The sequence below is a fragment of the Centruroides sculpturatus genome, unplaced genomic scaffold (assembly GCF_000671375.1).
Source record: "Centruroides sculpturatus isolate CEXI.00-Female unplaced genomic scaffold, Cexi_2.0 scaffold1184, whole genome shotgun sequence".
Lineage (NCBI taxonomy): Eukaryota > Metazoa > Arthropoda > Arachnida > Scorpiones > Buthidae > Centruroides > Centruroides sculpturatus.
Genome location: NW_019385675.1, coordinates 47,613 through 74,471, shown reverse-complemented (window position 1 = coordinate 74,471; position 26,859 = coordinate 47,613). Strand labels below are relative to the sequence as shown.

Sequence of the window (26,859 nt, the reverse complement as noted above, 5' to 3'; positions counted from 1 at the left end):
CAGTGTTTCATTTTATATATATATATAGCTGACTCTAAATTTTTGAAACTTGTTTTTAAATATTTAGTTACTAGAAATTAAATTGCCATTAACCTAAACTTTTTATTATAAATTACAAATTCAAAAATTTGTTTGTTAATTTTACAATAGACTTGTTTTATCGTCACACAGGAATTTAGTCTATATATTTCAAATTGTACAATTGTATGATAAATAAAATATCATTATTATTCAGCAGATTTAAACTTTCATTTAAAAAATTGTGTTGAAATGTTAAAATGAAAAGAATAATTCTATTTAAAAGTTTGATAAATGTAGCTGAATTCCATTTTGCTTTAATGAGATTTGGAAATCTGACTGTACTGAGGTGCATGACCCTAAGGTGATAAGAAAAATAATCAATATCACTATTATATAGATGTTTTAAGAATCTAAATAGAACAATCTGTAGCTGTTTCTTATATGATTTCATTTATTGAAGATATATAATGGAGGATGATATTTATCAAAATGATAACATTTGACATGCAGTAAATAAAATTATAAAATTTAAATGGCTGTGAAAATATGTTTATAGAACATATTTAACTTTATACTACACATAAAATTTACTTGATCTATTACAAAGAAATAATTAAACATTTAGTACTATAAATACACAATGAACTTTAAATGTATTAAAATCTTATTTTAATTATTTTCAATACATAGCCCTGAAAATTTAGTTTCTCCCTCAAAATTCTATATATTTCTTTTTGAAAATTTCATTTTTTTTTCTAGTTTATCTCTATTTCTCTTGTAGGCTGTTTACCATGTTGACATGGTATACATCCTACAAGAGAAATAGAATTGTACAAGGAAAAAAAATGAATTGAAATAGAATTGGACTAAATTTTCTATGCAAATCTAAAGACAGTGAAACATTTTTTTTAATGTTTCAAATTTTTATTTGATGTCACAATTCTTGTTGTATATAAAAAATCTTAGTGGAAATGTGCTGCATTTTTGTAGTACTTAGAGTAATTTGGCATGCATATTATTTTTATACAACATTAACTTCTGTATTCTGATTTGTATATCTTTGTGATTTTATTCATATTCTTTTTGTTGCATTGTCTATCTCAGCAATTTCTTGTGATCAGAGTTCAGTTTTTTTTCCCAGATCAAAAATCATTTCTTTATTGTGCATTATAAAATTTTTCCAGGTTTCATGTAAATGTATTATCTTGCTACTGGTTAGTCTATTTTCATCTGACACCATCTATAGAACCTTGTATTTTAAGAACATGTACTAAATTTAATATTTAGAATACAAACCTCTCATAATTCATTCCTGAAAGTTTTGAAACTGAAATAATTCCCATTAGAAACAATATAAAATGGATTAATCTGTTCCTGACCTCCAAAACAAAGTCTTTCATTTTACCTTTTTAGCTGTATTTCATGCATAAAATGCCTAAAATTGTAATATATAATATAATACTGTATTATATATAACAAATTTTTGTCTTTAATTTGACTTAAGCACCTTCAGATGCAAATTCTTGAATGTCATTTTATATTACATGAATGTCAATTAACAATTTTTATTAATTTAGTTTAAATTCAACTGCATTGCATACCAAAAAATGGGAATAGTTTCATTTGCATTGAAATATAATTTAAATAGCCACATAATTGATGATTTGTGTTGTGATGTATGATGACATGAAGCGATCTTGGCACTATTAACTTCTGAATCAGTAGTCCTGTTCATTGGTTGGGCCATTGACTTTCTTTAATGTAAAAAGTATTGGATGAGATATAGATTAGAGGCACCATCTGTGCGTGTCTAATCTGGCTCTTGTTGAGTAGCTTGTTAATTAAGCAACCGCGTTACCATATAACAACCTAGACAATTGAGTTTGAAATTCTGTTTGTGAATTGATTTTGTTTGAAAAGTGAATTGTTCAAAAACCAAGGTTTGACTGTATTTGTTTTTGATTTTACATATATTTAGATAAATGTATTGATTGTACTGTGCATTTAATGACTTTTTTTGCAATCACAATAATTGGAATATGGTATTGTATTTTCAATAAATTAAATCTGTTAATGTTATGGTATGTCTTACAGAAAAATATTAAACTATATAACAAATATTTAGTCATTAAATAAGTTTTAATATATTTTACTCCTCAACTGCATCAAGTTTCACATCTAAGTTTCACAAAGTATATTTAGTCAGTCCTTTTAAGAATGAAGTAATATTTCATTAGTTTACTGTTAATGGAATGAGTTTTCCTATATTTTATAATTCAATGATCTCAGTAATAAAGGTTAAATAAAACTTTTTGAAAATTTTTATATTACAAAATTTTATTTAAATTAAAATATTCAAATTATTAGCTATGTGATAACCAGTGTTTTCAAATGAAATATTTAATTACATTGATTCAGGACTTAAAATTTCAGTCATTGGTGGCTAGTAAAAGAAGATAGCTGGAAACTTATTTTTGCTATCAGTTGTTTTGTACAGAAAAAAATTGACTAAAGTAATAGGACTCTTGCATAACTATTGTACAAAGGACTGTTTCTAATTCATATTTAGTCAAAAATTTCTCATTTGTGACTCTTTCTGATCAAACTTTTTTCTAATTTTACATTTCATTAGAAAATTCCTAAAAATATTCATTTAATTTATTCTGGTTGTTAGCTCAACTATAGTACGATTGTTTGATTGCTTAGTTAACATTCAAAATAACCTTAAATATATGCATTTCAGGCATGTTTCAGTGAAAAATTGTTATGCCTGACCATGCATTGACTTTATTTGACCAACTTTTAATAAAAAAGATTTTTTCAATAGTTACATCCAAGTTGGCAGGAAAAACAAATATGGAGATTACATCATTCTTTTTGCAAGAAAGAAAAATAACATCAGTCTGTAAATTAAAATAGTGGTGGTTGATTTTCTTCTAGTAAAATATTGGATAACTTATTATTTACCAGTAAATTTATAAATAAATTATAAGAAGAAAAATTTTATAATTGATTTAGTTCCAAGAAAAATTAGTATAGGCCTATATTAGGTATCAAATTACTGCAGATGGACATAAAATGTTTTTATGGTTAAATTCTAATTACAATTAAAAGAAATGAACTTCAGAAGAATATTCTCTTTTATAATTTGCATTTTTTTATACAATTATTCATGATATAGTATAGGAAGAATGAAATGCCATCAAAGTGAATATAATAATTTTCTTGTTAAATTACTTTTGAAATAGACACATGATTTAGAACTTATGGTATTTGAATCTTTTACATTGTTGTACTTTGTCGTTTAAGGCATTAAATGTCACATTTGCATATTTATTGTATCTGAAAAGAACTGCTTAAGTTTAGAATAATTGTAAGAAGGAAACTCAATAAAACTTTTGGCAACTAAGAAACTTAGTGAAATTTTGTTCTGATTTTATAAAATACAATTATCAACTTTCTTTTCTAATTGTTTTTAGAAAGTGTTTCCTGTTTGATGTCGGTTATTGATGGTTTGGCTGAAGGGCATAACCCATAAATATCCTACATTAAATGCCACAAGTGACTATATCACAAATATCACCATCACTATCAAGTAATGACTTGTTACAAATTTACAGTTACTTTATTGATTTTTCATTTTATTCTTGTACTGAATTTTAGCAAGTGTAAGATTGCATTCTTGTGCCAAAACAGCATTGATCTTTTTTATTGTCAATAATTTCAATAAGGAACATTTAAGTTATTGACAAATAGTAAAAGCATGATAGATGAGATAAATAAATTAATGAAGAGATTGGTTTTGTAAAGAATGGAACTCCTCAATGAAAAGTAATATACAATACATAGTAAATATATAGATCTATCATACAGAACTCAATTCTGGATATGCAAGAGAAAAAAGCAATGTGTTAAGTGCTAGGCATAACTTCTAAAGATCTAGAAAAACAATAATAATTTGGATAAAAGAGTAGAAAGAATTATTTTTAAACAAACAAATATTGATCAAATTCAAAACAATGGAAAGATATACTTTTTTTAACAAAACTTTGAATTTAAAATAGAAGAAAAATATCAAAAAATAGCCAAGAGATATACTGAAGAAATTGAAAGGAATTAGAAACAGGATATATTCAGTTGACATATCATCCATTTAATATTTCTCATCTTATTTGTTGAGGATTGGAACTTCAAGAATAATAATAATTTTAATAAACCCTAAAAAAAATAATAAATTAAGGATTACAGGAGTTAAGAAATATTGATATTTTAAAAACAACTCTGGTTTTAATCATTCCTAAGTAGTATATTACTTTTGTTTATCTGAGACAAAATATATTTCCTCTGTCTGGATCAGCTTTTATTTTGAGTGTTATCTGTTTCAGGTGTCATGCTGCCCATTGAAAAATTTGCAATTTACAAAAATTTTATTCATCAGGCAAGTACTTTTATTATCTGATGATTGCAGTGGTGACTAGCCACAGTGCAGTCCATAAAAGTCACCCAATGAAAGTGTCACAGAACATGAATCTGTTTTGACTGATAAGATTTTACTATTAATAAACAAAGTTCATTGAGAAACTGTCAATAATTATTTTATATTTTTTTTACAAAATTTCACAGTAGATGAAAATGTAACCTGGTGTATAACTTCTATTTTGGTGACTAAAAACTGGGAAATAGGAAGTTGGAAAATAGATTGACGATTGCTATAAAAAAGCCAGGGTGACCCATGCTTATAAAGTGAGATTTGAATATGAAATTATTCATAAAAATTTAAGATAGGATCTGAATTTGTTTTTCAATACTATGCCATTTACTGTAATATGCAACATATTAACAACTATTAGATTGATATTCAAACAATAACATAGTATAATAAAAACAATGCTCTAATACTTAAATTTGTATCATATGTACAGTTGTTTCCAGATCCATTAACACAAAATAAGGATATCAGAAATATAGATTTTTTAGATTAAACAGTTTTTTTGATATTGAATATAATGAATAAAGTAAATTAAGTACTCTTTACAAATAAAAATGCATTTTTATTTATGATATAAACTGATTAGATAGTAAATTTAAATGTTAATTTATATTTTGTGTTCTGTTTATTAATTTTAGCAATTTAATATATGTTAATTAGGAAATTAGAGTAATTTGCAAGTGTTAAAATTAAATACTTAAAATTTAAAATTTCTTAAGTTTTAATTAACAAAATGCAATAATTTGTTTATATTAAAATGAACTTGTTGTTTATTACATTTTTCATAAATCAAGGATGAAATTAAATCACTTACTATAGAACATATTAATTATTCATATTAATTAAATATTGAGACAGTTGTATTTATAAATATTAAAGTTAATGTTCAAAAAACATTATAAACCATAACCCATCTTCATTGTACTGTTGACTTATAAATTAGCAGAGAATAAGACATGCTAAGATATGTAAAATTGAAAAACTAATATAACTATTTATATTCTTAATATAAATGTTGTTGTCATAATGAAAAAATATCTGAAATTTAATGCTTAAATGATTGCATATGACAAAAATAGCATATTTCTTTGTAAATGTCATTGACTGTATTGATAACCTCTGATTCTAACTGAAGAAACTGTTGACAACATATACTGTTAGTAGTAATAGCAAAGTTATATTTTGACCTAATTTCCATTGCATAGAATGTTAGTGCAATTCTAAATCAAGCAAAACACAACTTTTTAATGTTTTTAAATTTATTATAAATATTTATAGATTATTTCCATAGAAATAATTGAATTATAGTAATAAAGATTATTTTCAGATTGTATTTTATAAATATACAAAACATTTTTAAAATAACTTGGGTTTAATATAATTAATCAGAAAAATATATTACAAATTATTTTGGAAAATATACTTTTAGTAATTATTCATTTTAATTAGTTGCACAATAAAATTAAATCTACTTTTAAAGATACAAAATTATTTGAAATATGATGATTTGAATATGAGTAAGTTTTTTAATATGTTTGTTTTAATTTTATTAATATGAATGCCTCATCTATATTTTAATGTGTGGTATTGGTAATACAATTGGGATCTAATGTCCATTAGGATTGAACTTATTTTTTTGTTGCACTTTTATGTGTACATTTAGATTAACATTTTGTTTGATATAAGAGTTTGTTAAAATCTTTATTATATATTAATGATATATTAACAGATATTTAAATAGTAAAATTAAGGATAAATTACATTAAAGAAATTCTTGAAATTTATCTTTGTTTTTTATTTCTTAAATTAATACCTTCATTTATTGTCATGTTATAAAATAAAAAAAATTGGCTAACATGAATTCATTTTATATTTTAATTAAGGTATTAAATATTTAATGAAATATATAACCTTCAGTGATTTATTTCATTGTTTTGTGAGTTTTATCTACATCTTTTGACAGTTCAGTAGTGTGGTATATTAAAATGACAAGAATTGTTCTTTTATCTTGTTTCACAACTTGCATTTATTTTTTTCAAATAGCTGTTTAAAATTTTGAAGACTGATTTCATTTGTTAATTAAATTATAAAAGTTTATACCCAAACTTATACTTTTCTAAAGATTACATACATAAATATTTCCAAAATTAGTTTATACATTTCAAATTCCAAATATTTTTTAGTTTTAGTGAATTGATATACATGAAATAAATTAAGAAATTTCATGTGGCAATTGTATAATAGCAATTGATATTCAATAAATAATACCTGTAATTTTTAAAAATTTTTAATAAATCTTGATTTCGAACTAATTTAGACTATTATTAAAATAACCATAATTTAAGCATTGTGTTAAAATGTGACAAATGTGATTCTTACACATGTGTAAATGTAAGAAATTATCATTTACACAGATGATTACAGAAATTTTTTCATTTAATTCTTTAACTTGAAACAAACTACTACTAAGATTCATAGAAAAATTTTTTTAAATCATAGGCACTGATGACAAAGAATTTGACAAAATATTGACAATAAATAAATTAAATCTTCTAATAAGGACTAAATCAAAATAAAATTTAGCCATAAGGTACTTAAGTGAGAAATCTATTATCAACATTTTCTCAAAATTTATCCAAGGGAAGTCTTAGATGCAGATGAAAAATGTTAGTAACTGACTTCTCACTTATGTGTAAGGTTATTATAAGGTTAGAAAATTTTATTTTTAATATTGAGAACTCTTCTTGCATAAAAAGCAGTTGTGCTGCTGTTAGTTTTCAGTGCACTTTTTAAACAGGCTTTTGTATTTTTTTTAAAATAGTTGTACTGTATTCTGAATGTTTGATCATACATTTTGAATAAATTTATTTATTTATTGCTATTTTAAATATAAAACTGAAGTAATAATACAAAAATATTTTGAATGATTCATATAATTATAAAATTTTAGTAATTATTATATTTAATGTAGAAATCAAAATTCTTCAATTATGAATTTGATTTTAAACCTCAAAACATACATTACTACTATCAAATGTTTTTCCTTGTAGTTCAATAGTCTGAGCTTAAGTAAGAAATTTTTTATTTGTTCAATAATATAGTTGAAATAATTCTTAATTTCAACATAACAAAAGCGATCAGATAAAGGAGAGAGGACAAATGAAGATAAGTTTGTTTGTAGGTTATATTGTAAATAGTTTATTAGAAATCCTCTTATCAATTAGGTTCTTTTAATTTGTTTATATAATAAAAATTCACTNTATATAGCTGACTCTAAATTTTTGAAACTTGTTTTTAAATATTTAGTTACTAGAAATTAAATTGCCATTAACCTAAACTTTTTATTATAAATTACAAATTCAAAAATTTGTTTGTTAATTTTACAATAGACTTGTTTTATCGTCACACAGGAATTTAGTCTATATATTTCAAATTGTACAATTGTATGATAAATAAAATATCATTATTATTCAGCAGATTTAAACTTTCATTTAAAAAATTGTGTTGAAATGTTAAAATGAAAAGAATAATTCTATTTAAAAGTTTGATAAATGTAGCTGAATTCCATTTTGCTTTAATGAGATTTGGAAATCTGACTGTACTGAGGTGCATGACCCTAAGGTGATAAGAAAAATAATCAATATCACTATTATATAGATGTTTTAAGAATCTAAATAGAACAATCTGTAGCTGTTTCTTATATGATTTCATTTATTGAAGATATATAATGGAGGATGATATTTATCAAAATGATAACATTTGACATGCAGTAAATAAAATTATAAAATTTAAATGGCTGTGAAAATATGTTTATAGAACATATTTAACTTTATACTACACATAAAATTTACTTGATCTATTACAAAGAAATAATTAAACATTTAGTACTATAAATACACAATGAACTTTAAATGTATTAAAATCTTATTTTAATTATTTTCAATACATAGCCCTGAAAATTTAGTTTCTCCCTCAAAATTCTATAAATTTCTTTTTGAAAATTTCATTTTTTTTTCTAGTTTATCTCTATTTCTCTTGTAGGCTGTTTACCATGTTGACATGGTATACATCCTACAAGAGAAATAGAATTGTACAAGGAAAAAAAATGAATTGAAATAGAATTGGACTAAATTTTCTATGCAAATCTAAAGACAGTGAAACATTTTTTTTAATGTTTCAAATTTTTATTTGATGTCACAATTCTTGTTGTATATAAAAAATCTTAGTGGAAATGTGCTGCATTTTTGTAGTACTTAGAGTAATTTGGCATGCATATTATTTTTATACAACATTAACTTCTGTATTCTGATTTGTATATCTTTGTGATTTTATTCATATTCTTTTTGTTGCATTGTCTATCTCAGCAATTTCTTGTGATCAGAGTTCAGTTTTTTTTCCCAGATCAAAAATCATTTCTTTATTGTGCATTATAAAATTTTTCCAGGTTTCATGTAAATGTATTATCTTGCTACTGGTTAGTCTATTTTCATCTGACACCATCTATAGAACCTTGTATTTTAAGAACATGTACTAAATTTAATATTTAGAATACAAACCTCTCATAATTCATTCCTGAAAGTTTTGAAACTGAAATAATTCCCATTAGAAACAATATAAAATGGATTAATCTGTTCCTGACCTCCAAAACAAAGTCTTTCATTTTACCTTTTTAGCTGTATTTCATGCATAAAATGCCTAAAATTGTAATATATAATATAATACTGTATTATATATAACAAATTTTTGTCTTTAATTTGACTTAAGCACCTTCAGATGCAAATTCTTGAATGTCATTTTATATTACATGAATGTCAATTAACAATTTTTATTAATTTAGTTTAAATTCAACTGCATTGCATACCAAAAAATGGGAATAGTTTCATTTGCATTGAAATATAATTTAAATAGCCACATAATTGATGATTTGTGTTGTGATGTATGATGACATGAAGCGATCTTGGCACTATTAACTTCTGAATCAGTAGTCCTGTTCATTGGTTGGGCCATTGACTTTCTTTAATGTAAAAAGTATTGGATGAGATATAGATTAGAGGCACCATCTGTGCGTGTCTAATCTGGCTCTTGTTGAGTAGCTTGTTAATTAAGCAACCGCGTTACCATATAACAACCTAGACAATTGAGTTTGAAATTCTGTTTGTGAATTGATTTTGTTTGAAAAGTGAATTGTTCAAAAACCAAGGTTTGACTGTATTTGTTTTTGATTTTACATATATTTAGATAAATGTATTGATTGTACTGTGCATTTAATGACTTTTTTTGCAATCACAATAATTGGAATATGGTATTGTATTTTCAATAAATTAAATCTGTTAATGTTATGGTATGTCTTACAGAAAAATATTAAACTATATAACAAATATTTAGTCATTAAATAAGTTTTAATATATTTTACTCCTCAACTGCATCAAGTTTCACATCTAAGTTTCACAAAGTATATTTAGTCAGTCCTTTTAAGAATGAAGTAATATTTCATTAGTTTACTGTTAATGGAATGAGTTTTCCTATATTTTATAATTCAATGATCTCAGTAATAAAGGTTAAATAAAACTTTTTGAAAATTTTTATATTACAAAATTTTATTTAAATTAAAATATTCAAATTATTAGCTATGTGATAACCAGTGTTTTCAAATGAAATATTTAATTACATTGATTCAGGACTTAAAATTTCAGTCATTGGTGGCTAGTAAAAGAAGATAGCTGGAAACTTATTTTTGCTATCAGTTGTTTTGTACAGAAAAAAATTGACTAAAGTAATAGGACTCTTGCATAACTATTGTACAAAGGACTGTTTCTAATTCATATTTAGTCAAAAATTTCTCATTTGTGACTCTTTCTGATCAAACTTTTTTCTAATTTTACATTTCATTAGAAAATTCCTAAAAATATTCATTTAATTTATTCTGGTTGTTAGCTCAACTATAGTACGATTGTTTGATTGCTTAGTTAACATTCAAAATAACCTTAAATATATGCATTTCAGGCATGTTTCAGTGAAAAATTGTTATGCCTGACCATGCATTGACTTTATTTGACCAACTTTTAATAAAAAAGATTTTTTCAATAGTTACATCCAAGTTGGCAGGAAAAACAAATATGGAGATTACATCATTCTTTTTGCAAGAAAGAAAAATAACATCAGTCTGTAAATTAAAATAGTGGTGGTTGATTTTCTTCTAGTAAAATATTGGATAACTTATTATTTACCAGTAAATTTATAAATAAATTATAAGAAGAAAAATTTTATAATTGATTTAGTTCCAAGAAAAATTAGTATAGGCCTATATTAGGTATCAAATTACTGCAGATGGACATAAAATGTTTTTATGGTTAAATTCTAATTACAATTAAAAGAAATGAACTTCAGAAGAATATTCTCTTTTATAATTTGCATTTTTTTATACAATTATTCATGATATAGTATAGGAAGAATGAAATGCCATCAAAGTGAATATAATAATTTTCTTGTTAAATTACTTTTGAAATAGACACATGATTTAGAACTTATGGTATTTGAATCTTTTACATTGTTGTACTTTGTCGTTTAAGGCATTAAATGTCACATTTGCATATTTATTGTATCTGAAAAGAACTGCTTAAGTTTAGAATAATTGTAAGAAGGAAACTCAATAAAACTTTTGGCAACTAAGAAACTTAGTGAAATTTTGTTCTGATTTTATAAAATACAATTATCAACTTTCTTTTCTAATTGTTTTTAGAAAGTGTTTCCTGTTTGATGTCGGTTATTGATGGTTTGGCTGAAGGGCATAACCCATAAATATCCTACATTAAATGCCACAAGTGACTATATCACAAATATCACCATCACTATCAAGTAATGACTTGTTACAAATTTACAGTTACTTTATTGATTTTTCATTTTATTCTTGTACTGAATTTTAGCAAGTGTAAGATTGCATTCTTGTGCCAAAACAGCATTGATCTTTTTTATTGTCAATAATTTCAATAAGGAACATTTAAGTTATTGACAAATAGTAAAAGCATGATAGATGAGATAAATAAATTAATGAAGAGATTGGTTTTGTAAAGAATGGAACTCCTCAATGAAAAGTAATATACAATACATAGTAAATATATAGATCTATCATACAGAACTCAATTCTGGATATGCAAGAGAAAAAAGCAATGTGTTAAGTGCTAGGCATAACTTCTAAAGATCTAGAAAAACAATAATAATTTGGATAAAAGAGTAGAAAGAATTATTTTTAAACAAACAAATATTGATCAAATTCAAAACAATGGAAAGATATACTTTTTTTAACAAAACTTTGAATTTAAAATAGAAGAAAAATATCAAAAAATAGCCAAGAGATATACTGAAGAAATTGAAAGGAATTAGAAACAGGATATATTCAGTTGACATATCATCCATTTAATATTTCTCATCTTATTTGTTGAGGATTGGAACTTCAAGAATAATAATAATTTTAATAAACCCTAAAAAAAATAATAAATTAAGGATTACAGGAGTTAAGAAATATTGATATTTTAAAAACAACTCTGGTTTTAATCATTCCTAAGTAGTATATTACTTTTGTTTATCTGAGACAAAATATATTTCCTCTGTCTGGATCAGCTTTTATTTTGAGTGTTATCTGTTTCAGGTGTCATGCTGCCCATTGAAAAATTTGCAATTTACAAAAATTTTATTCATCAGGCAAGTACTTTTATTATCTGATGATTGCAGTGGTGACTAGCCACAGTGCAGTCCATAAAAGTCACCCAATGAAAGTGTCACAGAACATGAATCTGTTTTGACTGATAAGATTTTACTATTAATAAACAAAGTTCATTGAGAAACTGTCAATAATTATTTTATATTTTTTTTACAAAATTTCACAGTAGATGAAAATGTAACCTGGTGTATAACTTCTATTTTGGTGACTAAAAACTGGGAAATAGGAAGTTGGAAAATAGATTGACGATTGCTATAAAAAAGCCAGGGTGACCCATGCTTATAAAGTGAGATTTGAATATGAAATTATTCATAAAAATTTAAGATAGGATCTGAATTTGTTTTTCAATACTATGCCATTTACTGTAATATGCAACATATTAACAACTATTAGATTGATATTCAAACAATAACATAGTATAATAAAAACAATGCTCTAATACTTAAATTTGTATCATATGTACAGTTGTTTCCAGATCCATTAACACAAAATAAGGATATCAGAAATATAGATTTTTTAGATTAAACAGTTTTTTTGATATTGAATATAATGAATAAAGTAAATTAAGTACTCTTTACAAATAAAAATGCATTTTTATTTATGATATAAACTGATTAGATAGTAAATTTAAATGTTAATTTATATTTTGTGTTCTGTTTATTAATTTTAGCAATTTAATATATGTTAATTAGGAAATTAGAGTAATTTGCAAGTGTTAAAATTAAATACTTAAAATTTAAAATTTCTTAAGTTTTAATTAACAAAATGCAATAATTTGTTTATATTAAAATGAACTTGTTGTTTATTACATTTTTCATAAATCAAGGATGAAATTAAATCACTTACTATAGAACATATTAATTATTCATATTAATTAAATATTGAGACAGTTGTATTTATAAATATTAAAGTTAATGTTCAAAAAACATTATAAACCATAACCCATCTTCATTGTACTGTTGACTTATAAATTAGCAGAGAATAAGACATGCTAAGATATGTAAAATTGAAAAACTAATATAACTATTTATATTCTTAATATAAATGTTGTTGTCATAATGAAAAAATATCTGAAATTTAATGCTTAAATGATTGCATATGACAAAAATAGCATATTTCTTTGTAAATGTCATTGACTGTATTGATAACCTCTGATTCTAACTGAAGAAACTGTTGACAACATATACTGTTAGTAGTAATAGCAAAGTTATATTTTGACCTAATTTCCATTGCATAGAATGTTAGTGCAATTCTAAATCAAGCAAAACACAACTTTTTAATGTTTTTAAATTTATTATAAATATTTATAGATTATTTCCATAGAAATAATTGAATTATAGTAATAAAGATTATTTTCAGATTGTATTTTATAAATATACAAAACATTTTTAAAATAACTTGGGTTTAATATAATTAATCAGAAAAATATATTACAAATTATTTTGGAAAATATACTTTTAGTAATTATTCATTTTAATTAGTTGCACAATAAAATTAAATCTACTTTTAAAGATACAAAATTATTTGAAATATGATGATTTGAATATGAGTAAGTTTTTTAATATGTTTGTTTTAATTTTATTAATATGAATGCCTCATCTATATTTTAATGTGTGGTATTGGTAATACAATTGGGATCTAATGTCCATTAGGATTGAACTTATTTTTTTGTTGCACTTTTATGTGTACATTTAGATTAACATTTTGTTTGATATAAGAGTTTGTTAAAATCTTTATTATATATTAATGATATATTAACAGATATTTAAATAGTAAAATTAAGGATAAATTACATTAAAGAAATTCTTGAAATTTATCTTTGTTTTTTATTTCTTAAATTAATACCTTCATTTATTGTCATGTTATAAAATAAAAAAAATTGGCTAACATGAATTCATTTTATATTTTAATTAAGGTATTAAATATTTAATGAAATATATAACCTTCAGTGATTTATTTCATTGTTTTGTGAGTTTTATCTACATCTTTTGACAGTTCAGTAGTGTGGTATATTAAAATGACAAGAATTGTTCTTTTATCTTGTTTCACAACTTGCATTTATTTTTTTCAAATAGCTGTTTAAAATTTTGAAGACTGATTTCATTTGTTAATTAAATTATAAAAGTTTATACCCAAACTTATACTTTTCTAAAGATTACATACATAAATATTTCCAAAATTAGTTTATACATTTCAAATTCCAAATATTTTTTAGTTTTAGTGAATTGATATACATGAAATAAATTAAGAAATTTCATGTGGCAATTGTATAATAGCAATTGATATTCAATAAATAATACCTGTAATTTTTAAAAATTTTTAATAAATCTTGATTTCGAACTAATTTAGACTATTATTAAAATAACCATAATTTAAGCATTGTGTTAAAATGTGACAAATGTGATTCTTACACATGTGTAAATGTAAGAAATTATCATTTACACAGATGATTACAGAAATTTTTTCATTTAATTCTTTAACTTGAAACAAACTACTACTAAGATTCATAGAAAAATTTTTTTAAATCATAGGCACTGATGACAAAGAATTTGACAAAATATTGACAATAAATAAATTAAATCTTCTAATAAGGACTAAATCAAAATAAAATTTAGCCATAAGGTACTTAAGTGAGAAATCTATTATCAACATTTTCTCAAAATTTATCCAAGGGAAGTCTTAGATGCAGATGAAAAATGTTAGTAACTGACTTCTCACTTATGTGTAAGGTTATTATAAGGTTAGAAAATTTTATTTTTAATATTGAGAACTCTTCTTGCATAAAAAGCAGTTGTGCTGCTGTTAGTTTTCAGTGCACTTTTTAAACAGGCTTTTGTATTTTTTTTTAAATAGTTGTACTGTATTCTGAATGTTTGATCATACATTTTGAATAAATTTATTTATTTATTGCTATTTTAAATATAAAACTGAAGTAATAATACAAAAATATTTTGAATGATTCATATAATTATAAAATTTTAGTAATTATTATATTTAATGTAGAAATCAAAATTCTTCAATTATGAATTTGATTTTAAACCTCAAAACATACATTACTACTATCAAATGTTTTTCCTTGTAGTTCAATAGTCTGAGCTTAAGTAAGAAATTTTTTATTTGTTCAATAATATAGTTGAAATAATTCTTAATTTCAACATAACAAAAGCGATCAGATAAAGGAGAGAGGACAAATGAAGATAAGTTTTAGTTTGTAGGTTATATTGTAAATAGTTTATTAGAAATCCTCTTATCAATTAGGTTCTTTTAATTTGTTTATATAATAAAAATTCACTAATGTGTAACTAGTTTTCCATGCATCTGCTTTATAATTTAAAAATTAATTAATTTTTAATTTTTCAGAAGTTCTTGAAAATGAATTTGGGCTGTGCTTTTAAAAACTTTTAATTTTTATTGACTTTATTTTTGCAATGCAGAAATAAAGATATAAAATATCTTTTTATGAAATGAAAATATTTTTGCAATGCAAAAATATTTATAATAAATAAATATTGAATTCAATATTTATTTATTATTAAGAACATTTTTGCAATATGTATTTGTAAATGACTTTAATTTTTGATTACATTTTATATATGATTTATATAGATTTAACTATAACGATAAATTTCTGTTACTATGTTAAACATTTTATATTCTTTTTTCTAAATTTTTTAAAATGTTAAGAGAACAAAAGCTATTTTAATGTTTTGTAGTCACTTGGTAAATGACACTGTAATCCTTTTTTTCTTTTTTTTCTTTTAGATTTCTAGGCAAATTTATTAGTTTTAAGTGACTTGTCAAAAATAATTATTTTTAGAACATCATTCAAATTTATTTGCTTAATTTTTATTACAATTATTATGCTCATTTTTTTCATAAAAAAGTGACCAAAGTAATTCAAAAACAGCATTTTATGTTAAATGGTTTAAAAATTGGCACTTCAAAAAATTTTGTTATTAGTGAAGCAAAATTGGATTTCAAATGAAGAAAGCTATAACTATTATTTGATGATTAATTAATTATGTGAGCATTATAAAGAGCTCTTTTTAGGACTTATCACACACACTATAGAGAACTAACTCAGAGACTGATGAACATTAAATATTTACTGTATTTGTAACCATCGTATTCATTTCGGGCAGACAAGCTATTCCTCTTCAGCCATTACAATCAATAAATTACAAGCATGTAATCCATAATTGTAAATCCATATATCTTGTATCAACAACTTCCTATTAACCATTTGGTTACATGAAATATAAAGAATTTTAATTTTTCTTTAGGTTTGTGGATTGGTTTTAATAATCTCTGTATGGTAAACAAATCTATATAGCTATAGATTAAAGAGCAGAAAATTAAAATTTTTTATATTCTGTGTAACCAAATGGTTAATGGGAGGTTGTTGTTACAAGATTATATGGATTTACAGTTATGGATTACATACTTGTAATTTAGTGACTGTAATGGCTGAAGAGGGATAGCTTGTCTGCCTAAAATACATATCATGGTTACAAATAAATATTTAATATTCATTAGTCTCTGAATTAGTTCTTGATAGTGTGATAAGTCCTAAAATGAGCTATTTAGTGCTTAGATAATTAATAATAGGACAAAAAGCATATTTGATTATTACTGTGAAAACCACTTATTAAATCTATATATTTTTTTAAATACATTTTATTATTCAAAATAACTGAACAATCATTTTTCAATTGATAAGATCATCAAAACTATAGACTAGTGACCTATTCTTAGTCTACTACTGTTAATGTAATAAAAGTTTCAGTTTGCATTCATCTTAAAAAGTATGTCACAAAATAGCTAAGCTGAGGCTAGCCCAATTGAAGCATCTCTTAAATTTTTTTTGAATACTTGAATTTAGTTTATTTGTATGAATATCAGATTTTATAAAATATCTTTTCTAAAGATAATTTTTATCTTTAAACATTCTTATCCTTTAAATATAGTGCCTATAAGTATGGAATTTATTTTTAAATTTGAATAACTTGATACTTTACCTGGTAAGATTAGTCAGACAAAATGTAATACTAAGTACAGTAGCAGTATAATTTCAAACTAAGAGGAAAATGACCTGGAAAAAATGAATTAAAGGTTTTTATTATACATTATCATAAATTATAAATCATAACTATAACCACATTTCAAACCATTGAATTTGTCATATACAAAGAAGGTTGAATTTGACTAATCTCTTTTTAATATTGAAGGTAAAAGTTGAAATTCTGCCAAGTAAATATATAAAATTTAATATGAAAGCTACATATTTTACAGGAAAAAAATTAACCTCCAAATTTAAGCTACTTATAAGAAAATAAAATTGTAAATGAAATATAGTAAACTGTTTTGTAGTATTAATTATACAAATTTTGTAGTATAACAAATTTAAAGTTTATATTTGCTACAAATTTTAAAATTGAATATTTTTATTTCATAGTCTCATCTCTAAAACAATATTCAATCATTGGCTAGCCAGTCTATTAATTTTAATTAAAAAAATATTATGTAAATATCTATTGATAAATACAGAAATGTTAATGATATATATAACATTGAACTAAAGTTTTTCTTTAACTGAGAAAATCTAATTTGCCATTTTCTAAGTCATATAAGACAAAGAGTCACCTCATTCAAAATAAAGTCAGTTAAATTAATTGTTTAATTTAAAAGTAGTGAAATCTGTGTAAGATGACCACTTTGAGCTGGTCTCTTCAGTGGTCACATTAACAGGTTTCACTGTATTCATAATTGAAGAATATTATAAAGTTACTTTTTGGGCTTAAAATTCTAATACAAAATTAATTTATATTAATTTGATAACTAGAAATTTTTTCAAGACAAATTCCTTAATTTATGCAAACCATAATTTTTAATCTTTTTTAAAAATTTCTTTCAGCAACTTTAATTTCTACTGAAGAACAAGGTAAAAGTACTCTACTAGAAATTGGAAAAAAATTTGTTCTAAACTGCAACATTACAAATCCAGCATCAACGGATATTACCTGGTATGAAAAATTTACGTTTAAATCATCTAAATATTGTAAATTATAATTAAAACAATGACTAGAGTTTTAAGTAATAAAATAATCTAAATTTATTTTTATATATAAAGAATAGTGCAATAAATATTTGGAATTAAATGAGAATTGTATAGGAGTTTGCATAGTTATCTACTTACCATATAAATACGTCATGATTATATGATGTCTTTTTATCATCTGTTTAATTTCACTTAATGTAGCATCAAATATATGGGAAGTTAAAAAAAATATGAATTTATTTTAATATATTTTTTTAAAACCATTTTTTAATATTTTTGAAATTAAGTTGCATTAGAGCAGGGGTTGCCAAAGTGGTCGATGAACATCATTCGGGGGGTCAATGCGGCTAAGGGGTCACAACCTTTTTTTTTTTTTTGCTTATACAGAGACCACAACATTTTTTTTTTTTTTTTTTTTTGCTCATACACATACACTTGAAATAAAACTTTACGGTGGGGGTCAATGTAAGGCTTTGGAAAGTGGTTGGGGGTCGACAGTTAAAAAAGTTTGGCGACCCCTGCATTAGAGAGTATTACACACCCAATTAAAGCCGAACTCTATGTGCCTGTGATGTCTCCAGTCACTTAAAAAAAAAAAAGACTTTGCAGGCAGGTAGAATTTGGCTTATAGAGGATATTACACACTAATATTGTGGTTTCCCATAAAGAAGACTTCAGAAAAGAGATGTTTGCTATTGCTGAAAATTGTTGAATTGAATGTGTTTTAAAACGTTTTAATGTTAATAACATAATATGAGTAGAATATACTAAAATGTTATAATACACAAGTGTGAATAAAATATAATAATGCATGTTGAGTAATTTACACTTATTGACTTCACTCTTTCAGTGTATTCTGTGAGAATTAAACAAAAATTTATTTTAGGATGAAAATTTTTGATAAATTGGTCTGTTAAAATGAGGGCTTGTTTTATACAAGTGGCATTTAAAAGGTTTTTGACAAACAAAAACATTGGTGAAAAATACTTTTTATTCAAAATATCCTTACACTCTGTACATTGTTTAATTCATCTAGAACACTTTCACGTTTTTGCGTTGAATACTTCGGCCGCAACCTCGCTAATGATTCTAAAAGTACTTAAATAACCAAAGCATTTTGATTTTCACCTTGAATACTTGTATACAACTATGTGTAAAAATATAACCAGGCCTCAGAGTTACTGACTTTTCTCACTTGTACTTCAATTTTTTGAAGTATCATCTTTTCTCACCTTTCATTTTTTCACTTTTTTGATCATTTTTACGTGCTTAATTAAGATGTGGGACCAATCAAAAATAATTTTAAATCCAAATGATCTGCCGAATTATCGACTAGAATTTTCNATTAGAATATATCATAACATAGATCCAATATATAAAACATTTTTTAGCGATAAAAATTCACCAAACACTTACGGTTGTTTACTGTTCGACAAATTTAATCACTTTTCTACTCTATCAAATAGAATCTTCGAATTCAATTTTAACAGTCTTAAAGTAATATTTTAAATCCAAATGATCTGCCGAATTATCGACTAGAATTTTCCGGAAGAAAATGCTCGGCCCTGAGCGGGACTGAAAACCGCAACTTCTGCTTAGTGTTGTTAGGTTATAGGAAACAAAAATTTCTTTCACATATGTAAAAAGTCTTTCATGCACTAAAAATCTCTCATTACAAATTCAGAAGCCAATATTGAATAAAGTTATATACTCATGCCATATTGTCATTATTAGCCAAAATCTAGTTCTTCAGAGTTGCATTTATATCTACAGGGATTAAAAATAAATATTTCAAGCATCCCTTCGCTTTTGGCTGTTTTCTAAGAAACTATGCTGAGGGATTAATTTCTCAAGCTGACAACACTGCTACTGCTTCTAAATTTAAAATGTATTATAATTATTAAAATTCACACGAGCTAGTTGCGTAACTTCTTACCTTTAGACAAATTATTTCTTTTCAGACCATTTAATTATTTTTTTATAGCCCAATAATTTGGCAGATCATTTGGTTTTAATTAACAATTGGGTTATGAAGTTGTCGTTTACGAGAATATTTTTTACTTTATCTTTAAATAATTTCATAAAGTTGAGTTAAATAGAATAGTTATTTTAATGATTTCATAGCATAATCACATCTATATACAATATTCCTAAATGTATGTTTAAATTGACTGTAAGTATAATTATTCCATGTAGTAAGTATTATTTTCATAAAATGTGTGATTACTTTATTTGTGAAATACAGTATCCATTTTTTAATCTCATCTCTTATGCTGATTATAAGNATATGATATAGCACATGCAAATTATGAACAAGGAACAGAAAAGTGACAGATGTGTTTTTCTCCCTTCTGTAAATACATGGCTTACTAGAAATTTTCTGTGCAAATGATTGCCATATTGAATTGGGCTAATTTACCACTACTATTAATAATAATAATTTTAATAAACCCTAAAAAAAATAATAAATTAAGGATTACAGGAGTTAAGAAATATTGATATTTTAAAAACAACTCTGGTTTTAATCATTCCTAAGTAGTATATTACTTTTGTTTATCTGAGACAAAATATATTTCCTCTGTCTGGATCAGCTTTTATTTTGAGTGTTATCTGTTTCAGGTGTCATGCTGCCCATTGAAAAATTTGCAATTTACAAAAATTTTATTCATCAGGCAAGTACTTTTATTATCTGATGATTGCAGTGGTGACTAGCCACAGTGCAGTCCATAAAAGTCACCCAATGAAAGTGTCACAGAACATGAATCTGTTTTGACTGATAAGATTTTACTATTAATAAACAAAGTTCATTGAGAAACTGTCAATAATTATTTTATATTTTTTTTACAAAATTTCACAGTAGATGAAAATGTAACCTGGTGTATAACTTCTATTTTGGTGACTAAAAACTGGGAAATAGGAAGTTGGAAAATAGATTGACGATTGCTATAAAAAAGCCAGGGTGACCCATGCTTATAAAGTGAGATTTGAATATGAAATTATTCATAAAAATTTAAGATAGGATCTGAATTTGTTTTTCAATAGTATGCCATTTACTGTAATATGCAACATATTAACAACTATTAGATTGATATTCAAACAATAACATAGTATAATAAAAACAATGCTCTAATACTTAAATTTGTATCATATGTACAGTTGTTTCCAGATCCATTAACACAAAATAAGGATATCAGAAATATAGATTTTTTAGATTAAACAGTTTTTTTGATATTGAATATAATGAATAAAGTAAATTAAGTACTCTTTACAAATAAAAATGCATTTTTATTTATGATATAAACTGATTAGATAGTAAATTTAAATGTTAATTTATATTTTGTGTTCTGTTTATTAATTTTAGCAATTTAATATATGTTAATTAGGAAATTAGAGTAATTTGCAAGTGTTAAAATTAAATACTTAAAATTTAAAATTTCTTAAGTTTTAATTAACAAAATGCAATAATTTGTTTATATTAAAATGAACTTGTTGTTTATTACATTTTTCATAAATCAAGGATGAAATTAAATCACTTACTATAGAACATATTAATTATTCATATTAATTAAATATTGAGACAGTTGTATTTATAAATATTAAAGTTAATGTTCAAAAAACATTATAAACCATAACCCATCTTCATTGTACTGTTGACTTATAAATTAGCAGAGAATAAGACATGCTAAGATATGTAAAATTGAAAAACTAATATAACTATTTATATTCTTAATATAAATGTTGTTGTCATAATGAAAAAATATCTGAAATTTAATGCTTAAATGATTGCATATGACAAAAATAGCATATTTCTTTGTAAATGTCATTGACTGTATTGATAACCTCTGATTCTAACTGAAGAAACTGTTGACAACATATACTGTTAGTAGTAATAGCAAAGTTATATTTTGACCTAATTTCCATTGCATAGAATGTTAGTGCAATTCTAAATCAAGCAAAACACAACTTTTTAATGTTTTTAAATTTATTATAAATATTTATAGATTATTTCCATAGAAATAATTGAATTATAGTAATAAAGATTATTTTCAGATTGTATTTTATAAATATACAAAACATTTTTAAAATAACTTGGGTTTAATATAATTAATCAGAAAAATATATTACAAATTATTTTGGAAAATATACTTTTAGTAATTATTCATTTTAATTAGTTGCACAATAAAATTAAATCTACTTTTAAAGATACAAAATTATTTGAAATATGATGATTTGAATATGAGTAAGTTTTTTAATATGTTTGTTTTAATTTTATTAATATGAATGCCTCATCTATATTTTAATGTGTGGTATTGGTAATACAATTGGGATCTAATGTCCATTAGGATTGAACTTATTTTTTTGTTGCACTTTTATGTGTATATTTAGATTAACATTTTGTTTGAAATAAGAGTTTGTTAAAATCTTTATTATATATTAATGATATATTAACAGATATTTAAATAGTAAAATTAAGGATAAATTACATTAAAGAAATTCTTGAAATTTATCTTTGTTTTTTATTTCTTAAATTAATACCTTCATTTATTGTCATGTTATAAAATAAAAAAAATTGGCTAACATGAATTCATTTTATATTTTAATTAAGGTATTAAATATTTAATGAAATATATAACCTTCAGTGATTTATTTCATTGTTTTGTGAGTTTTATCTACATCTTTTGACTGTTCAGTAGTGTGGTATATTAAAATGACAAGAATTGTTCTTTTATCTTGTTTCACAACTTGCATTTATTTTTTTCAAATAGCTGTTTAAAATTTTGAAGACTGATTTCATTTGTTAATTAAATTATAAAAGTTTATACCCAAACTTATACTTTTCTAAAGATTACATACATAAATATTTCCAAAATTAGTTTATACATTTCAAATTCCAAATATTTTTTAGTTTTAGTGAATTGATATACATGAAATAAATTAAGAAATTTCATGTGGCAATTGTATAATAGCAATTGATATTCAATAAATAATACCTGTAATTTTTAAAAATTTTTAATAAATCTTGATTTCGAACTAATTTAGACTATTATTAAAATAACCATAATTTAAGCATTGTGTTAAAATGTGACAAATGTGATTCTTACACATGTGTAAATGTAAGAAATTATCATTTACACAGATGATTACAGAAATTTTTTCATTTAATTCTTTAACTTGAAACAAACTACTACTAAGATTCATAGAAAAATTTTTTTAAATCATAGGCACTGATGACAAAGAATTTGACAAAATATTGACAATAAATAAATTAAATCTTCTAATAAGGACTAAATCAAAATAAAATTTAGCCATAAGGTACTTAAGTGAGAAATCTATTATCAACATTTTCTCAAAATTTATCCAAGGGAAGTCTTAGATGCAGATGAAAAATGTTAGTAACTGACTTCTCACTTATGTGTAAGGTTATTATAAGGTTAGAAAATTTTATTTTTAATATTGAGAACTCTTCTTGCATAAAAAGCAGTTGTGCTGCTGTTAGTTTTCAGTGCACTTTTTAAACAGGCTTTTGTATTTTTTTTTAAATAGTTGTACTGTATTCTGAATGTTTGATCATACATTTTGAATAAATTTATTTATTTATTGCTATTTTAAATATAAAACTGAAGTAATAATACAAAAATATTTTGAATGATTCATATAATTATAAAATTTTAGTAATTATTATATTTAATGTAGAAATCAAAATTCTTCAATTATGAATTTGATTTTAAACCTCAAAACATACATTACTACTATCAAATGTTTTTCCTTGTAGTTCAATAGTCTGAGCTTAAGTAAGAAATTTTTTATTTGTTCAATAATATAGTTGAAATAATTCTTAATTTCAACATAACAAAAGCGATCAGATAAAGGAGAGAGGACAAATGAAGATAAGTTTTAGTTTGTAGGTTATATTGTAAATAGTTTATTAGAAATCCTCTTATCAATTAGGTTCTTTTAATTTGTTTATATAATAAAAATTCACTAATGTGTAACTAGTTTTCCATGCATCTGCTTTATAATTTAAAAATTAATTAATTTTTAATTTTTCAGAAGTTCTTGAAAATGAATTTGGGCTGTGCTTTTAAAAACTTTTAATTTTTATTGACTTTATTTTTGCAATGCAGAAATAAAGATATAAAATATCTTTTTATGAAATGAAAATATTTTTGCAATGCAAAAATATTTATAATAAATAAATATTGAATTCAATATTTATTTATTATTAAGAACATTTTTGCAATATGTATTTGTAAATGACTTTAATTTTTGATTACATTTTATATATGATTTATATAGATTTAACTATAACGATAAATTTCTGTTACTATGTTAAACATTTTATATTCTTTTTTCTAAATTTTTTAAAATGTTAAGAGAACAAAAGCTATTTTAATGTTTTGTAGTCACTTGGTAAATGACACTGTAATCCTTTTTTTCTTTTTTTTCTTTTAGATTTCTAGGCAAATTTATTAGTTTTAAGTGACTTGTCAAAAATAATTATTTTTAGAACATCATTCAAATTTATTTGCTTAATTTTTATTACAATTATTATGCTCATTTTTTTCATAAAAAAGTGACCAAAGTAATTCAAAAACAGCATTTTATGTTAAATGGTTTAAAAATTGGCACTTCAAAAAATTTTGTTATTAGTGAAGCAAAATTGGATTTCAAATGAAGAAAGCTATAACTATTATTTGATGATTAATTAATTATGTGAGCATTATAAAGAGCTCTTTTTAGGACTTATCACACACACTATAGAGAACTAACTCAGAGACTGATGAACATTAAATATTTACTGTATTTGTAACCATCGTATTCATTTCGGGCAGACAAGCTATTCCTCTTCAGCCATTACAATCAATAAATTACAAGCATGTAATCCATAATTGTAAATCCATATATCTTGTATCAACAACTTCCTATTAACCATTTGGTTACATGAAATATAAAGAATTTTAATTTTTCTTTAGGTTTGTGGATTGGTTTTAATAATCTCTGTATGGTAAACAAATCTATATAGCTATAGATTAAAGAGCAGAAAATTAAAATTTTTTATATTCTGTGTAACCAAATGGTTAATGGGAGGTTGTTGTTACAAGATTATATGGATTTACAGTTATGGATTACATACTTGTAATTTAGTGACTGTAATGGCTGAAGAGGGATAGCTTGTCTGCCTAAAATACATATCATGGTTACAAATAAATATTTAATATTCATTAGTCTCTGAATTAGTTCTTGATAGTGTGATAAGTCCTAAAATGAGCTATTTAGTGCTTAGATAATTAATAATAGGACAAAAAGCATATTTGATTATTACTGTGAAAACCACTTATTAAATCTATATATTTTTTTAAATACATTTTATTATTCAAAATAACTGAACAATCATTTTTCAATTGATAAGATCATCAAAACTATAGACTAGTGACCTATTCTTAGTCTACTACTGTTAATGTAATAAAAGTTTCAGTTTGCATTCATCTTAAAAAGTATGTCACAAAATAGCTAAGCTGAGGCTAGCCCAATTGAAGCATCTCTTAAATTTTTTTTGAATACTTGAATTTAGTTTATTTGTATGAATATCAGATTTTATAAAATATCTTTTCTAAAGATAATTTTTATCTTTAAACATTCTTATCCTTTAAATATAGTGCCTATAAGTATGGAATTTATTTTTAAATTTGAATAACTTGATACTTTACCTGGTAAGATTAGTCAGACAAAATGTAATACTAAGTACAGTAGCAGTATAATTTCAAACTAAGAGGAAAATGACCTGGAAAAAATGAATTAAAGGTTTTTATTATACATTATCATAAATTATAAATCATAACTATAACCACATTTCAAACCATTGAATTTGTCATATACAAAGAAGGTTGAATTTGACTAATCTCTTTTTAATATTGAAGGTAAAAGTTGAAATTCTGCCAAGTAAATATATAAAATTTAATATGAAAGCTACATATTTTACAGGAAAAAAATTAACCTCCAAATTTAAGCTACTTATAAGAAAATAAAATTGTAAATGAAATATAGTAAACTGTTTTGTAGTATTAATTATACAAATTTTGTAGTATAACAAATTTAAAGTTTATATTTGCTACAAATTTTAAAATTGAATATTTTTATTTCATAGTCTCATCTCTAAAACAATATTCAATCATTGGCTAGCCAGTCTATTAATTTTAATTAAAAAAATATTATGTAAATATCTATTGATAAATACAGAAATGTTAATGATATATATAACATTGAACTAAAGTTTTTCTTTAACTGAGAAAATCTAATTTGCCATTTTCTAAGTCATATAAGACAAAGAGTCACCTCATTCAAAATAAAGTCAGTTAAATTAATTGTTTAATTTAAAAGTAGTGAAATCTGTGTAAGATGACCACTTTGAGCTGGTCTCTTCAGTGGTCACATTAACAGGTTTCACTGTATTCATAATTGAAGAATATTATAAAGTTACTTTTTGGGCTTAAAATTCTAATACAAAATTAATTTATATTAATTTGATAACTAGAAATTTTTTCAAGACAAATTCCTTAATTTATGCAAACCATA

General features: G+C 23.7%; 1 long non-coding RNA gene across 1 annotated transcript in view; it reads left to right on the top strand.

Moving 5' to 3' along the window:
* Positions 1–18,200, top strand: part of LOC111641108 — a 29,876-nt gene extending 11,676 nt beyond the window's left edge. Inside the window, exon 2 of the long non-coding RNA XR_002759358.1 lies at positions 18,142–18,200. This is a non-coding gene — a long non-coding RNA (uncharacterized LOC111641108). The remainder of the gene's footprint in view (positions 1–18,141) is intronic.
* The last annotated feature ends 8,659 nt before the right edge of the window (positions 18,201–26,859 follow it).